A 4,457-nucleotide genomic window follows, 5' to 3' on the forward strand; every position below is an offset into this window, starting at 1 on the left:
TACTTTTAATTATTTTGGGAAGATATCAAAAAGGGGAATCACTGCGTCAAATGGAACATCTGGCTCTAGATTTTGCAAAATTTCAACTGATTTCCACAGTGGTTTATAAGGTTGAAATTAGTAAAGCGAATCCATAAAATCTCATAAATTTGTTGATGCATGTAAACGATAAGTATACCCTGATGTAAATGTGCCTTAGAGAAATACATGCATGATTTTCAAAATGCAAACTAAAATGGTTGTTTTTGTTATAACTTAAAAACAAAACTTAAACATAATTTATATTATAAAGATTACTAAATTCTTTATAGTTAAAAACTAAAGGGGTCGGGGAGATAGCTCAGTGGAATAAGCACTTGCCTGGCAAGCGAAAGGACCTGAGTTCAATCCCTGGTTCCGAAAAAAAAAAAAAAACTAAAATGAAAATCCCTGGTGAAGAAAACAAATGAATGTTTGTGTGGTGATGGGCATGAGTCTCACCAACAGGGCATTCAGTGAGCAAAGAAAGGAGCAGAACGTTGTCTCCACTTTGATACCATGTGCATGAAGTTTAAAACAACTAATACCATATTGTGGACAGATGCTAAGAGTCTGTGCTTTCAATGGGAACAGAAGACAAGGATTTTTGTTGCTTTTATTTTCTTGTGATTTGTACTAGAAATTGAACTCATGAATTTGTGCTTCCAGGCAGGTGCTGTACCACTGAGCTACATCCTCACCCCCCAAAAAAAAATTTTTTTAAGATAATAAGGAGATTGGCTGTTTGGAGATTAAAGATGAAGAACAGAGTAATAGAACTGAAATATCTATCTATCTATCTATCTATCTATCTATCTATCTATCTATCACATTATTATTGATTAAATGCTGTATTTGTATCACTCATAAGTAATACACTTACTTTTATTACAAGATTACTTCTCAAAAATATAAAAAAGGAGCGTTCACAACATGTATGCATATATTTCTAAAATTTTAAGTACAATTTATTGAAAAAGTTCAAGAGAATCATCTCCGGGATGCAGTATAGATGAGAATCTGTATGTGTGCGGGGCTGATGGATTGGACTTCGAGCTTCACACAGCCCTACCCCACCCCCCGGGACACACCGTGGCATTCCGCGAGTCCATGGATTGCTGTGGGTCCTCTACAAACAGGCACGGGCAGGTGTGCATCTGCATGTCTGTGCAGGCCCGGCAGTGGCTTCAGAAACACTTCTGGTACTGCTCTAGATATCCTTTGTTGGTTCTCAAAGTCAGAGCGATCAGAAGTGGGACTCTTTCACTGGATGTCGTCCTGCACCAGAGTGGGGCCAGCTGGTCCCTCAGGCATTAAGACTTCATTATTTTTCATTTCCTTCTGAAAGAGCAGAATCTGAGTTCAATCTGAAGCAAAGCTTTCCTGGTCTGCAATTCCTAGAATTCCACGTATGCTTTCCCATTACACAAGTGTGATGGGTCTAGTTGCGAGAGGGAAGGCAGACTTGGTGGCGGAAATAGTTGCATCTCAAACATGTAAATAAATGAGGAGAAAGGGGGTGAGAAAACACTGTCAGTGTTTTAGAATTATTGTGGGTTTAATGAATCATTTTTTATAGAACACTGAAGCTAATGCTGGAATGGAAAATAAATCATGAGTTAATAGGTAAATATCACTAGTTCAATATGTCTTCTTCAATTTAACCTTATGATTTGCATTTTTTCTCCTTTCAACGATTTTGTGTAGAGATGAACTAACACAGTTTGACCATATACTGTTTTCCCCAATCCCCATGGAAGGTTCAATTTCTAAAAACTAGAATGATTTATTATAGTATTTTCAAGATATATACTGGTGGCTCAAAAGAACTCTATGCTTTTTGATATTTCTATATCTGTTAACTAAGAAAGTTTCCTTCACAGAAAAATGAACAAACTCCTTGATGGGCACAGCTGAGATACTACTGTGGGTAAGTCCTCACTTTTTTCCCCTGCTAATACAAACTTTTCCCGCAGTGTTTCTAGCAGCAAATGTATCCAGGAGTTAAAACGCAGCTACAGCCTGAGCTAACTCTCCTTCATTTATCATTGTCATTCCATGAATTAGAAACCAGCGGACCATTTCCCGCACTTTACTTCGGTTCCTTTTCAGAATGAGGTAAGGTTCATAATGCTCAGATATGATAGTTCTTGCTTCTAGCCTATTATTTAGAGAGCAATCAATTTTGCTCTGTCATTTCACAAACTCATAAGCTTTCAAAGAGGAAACTAAATGCTCACACGTATGTATCTGTGGATGTGTGCACGAATGAGGTAGGACCCAGGGCAATGGCATTTGCTCAACATTTTAATAAACCACAGGGTTCTGACATTTTTATGGGACAGATTTTAACTTTTCCCATGTTTTGAGAATATCTTATCTTTTGTCGTTGTGAAGTAGTCATCCAGATAAGACTCTCTTTGAGGATGAAATTATTCCCACTATATATATTCCAAAGTTATGTTTTGCATTTAAGCAGCATAAATGAAATGATCAGAAATCTCACTAAAACACAAACAGGATAATTGGCCACAATATCATAGAAATGAAGTTTCTGCTTAAAATGGAATATATTGTATCAATTTATTCTTTTTCAAGATTTACAAATATTAACATTGGATTACCTTATTATACTTTAATTGAAACTTCATGCTATCTAATGTCATTACCTTTTATATATCCTGTCATTAAAAGTAGCAATCATAATAACTGGAAAATAGCAATACTAAACAAATCAGTATAATTTTTTAGTATCCTCACACAGAAGTTTAATTCTGTACTTGATTTGAAAGAGAAAACAACGTTTTGTAGCAAGCGAATATTCTTCACTTGTTTAACCTATCACAAGTGAAATATAATTTATAAAAACACAAAATACAATATATTAACATTTGCAAACATTTCTCATAAATTCTATATAACTGAAACCACAGCAAAAATCATATTCTATAAACTGTTAATCATAATTTGAAATGTTTTGAAACTTTTACACATCAGACATACAATAATGATAGAGGATAATGAATGAATACTTCCTAGAGCATTCACAATTTGACAAGTGTCTTTGCCAATAGGAGAATGCTGGAATTATTAGGGCAAAATGTGTCAAACAACTAATTCTAGAATCATAGTGCATTTACCTATATTTTTTTGTTATCTATCTGTCTATCTATCTATCGTCTATCATCTATAGAAAGGGATGCAAACACTCATTTTAAACTTGACAATTAACTCAGTATTACTGTAGTATATTGAGTGTTATACAATAGATTTATTTCTAAGCACTTTATAAACTAGAGTTCAGAATATACTAAAATTATTACAGATTAATTTTCACACACAAATATATTCATAAGTATGCTACTGAATTTAGTATATTACTTTATGCAATTCACATTTGGTATATTTAATGTTTGTTACAAATATTTTAAAATATTATTATAAGATTTTTATTGTTAATGATCTTCATTTAACTTTTTAAATATTATTTAAATTTTTTCATTTTTAAAAGAATACAAAAGTTAAAAATTTAGAAAGAATACAAAATTTCCTCAAACAAAGTAATAGGAACTAAAAAGTGTTTGCTGTATATCATAATATTATCATTCAAATTAATTGTCTAGGTTACCAGAAATAAACCTGTAGATTGGTTTTAAAAAAAAAATTGTACCCAGGGATATATCTCAGTGGAATAAATGCTTGCCTGGCAAATTCAAGGTCCGGAGTTCAATCCCTGTTACCACCAAACAAACAAAGAAACAACAACAAAAATTTTATGATATGCTCTCTGATCTAAATTATGTGCCTAGAACACATGTTCTATATTTTAAATTACTGAATTTGTTAAACTGGTGACATTAAAGAATACTTAGCAAACCGACTTATCTTGAAAAGAGTTCATCTTTTGTGAACCACATGGAGGTCTTCTATGATTACATAAAGGGAAACACTTGAGCCAAAATTACTGTCGTCAACTCAAGATTAACTCAGTAGTCTTTGCAGACTTCTTAAAATTCTGAAAATGGACAGATTTTCCTCTCCTATGTAAGTTTTTCAAAAAAAAAAAAAGTATTCTAAAAGGTTTTGTTAAAACTGTAGATAAACTGAAATTGTTGCATAAAAAGGTGTTATTCTTATTATTTTTTTCTTTGAATTTCTCACAAGTTTTTGTTATTTTTTTTCTTTGAGCCAATCTTGAAGGTTCATATCAGGCAACCTGAGCAACTAATTTGAAGATAATGTCACTTAGTACAGCAACCATTGTTGAATTCCTATTACATTATGTAGTAAAATTTTGTATAGTTTTTAATACTTTTTTTCTATCAATATATTGTGTTCTTTAAAAAAATTATAAAACATTTTGGTTTGTTGAATACTGTAATTAATAACAAGATAATTGTAAGACTGACTTCTGATATGAAATATTTCATTGAATCCAT

The 4,457-nt window shown here is 32.4% G+C and overlaps 1 pseudogene; it reads left to right on the forward strand.

The window, feature by feature from the left end:
* The window catches only part of LOC101571555, a 7,368-nt pseudogene extending 6,033 nt beyond the window's left edge, over positions 1-1,335 (forward strand).
* The last annotated feature ends 3,122 nt before the right edge of the window (positions 1,336-4,457 follow it).

The sequence above is a fragment of the Octodon degus genome, unplaced genomic scaffold, assembly GCF_000260255.1.
Source record: "Octodon degus isolate 3935 unplaced genomic scaffold, OctDeg1.0 scaffold00175, whole genome shotgun sequence".
Lineage (NCBI taxonomy): Eukaryota > Metazoa > Chordata > Mammalia > Rodentia > Octodontidae > Octodon > Octodon degus.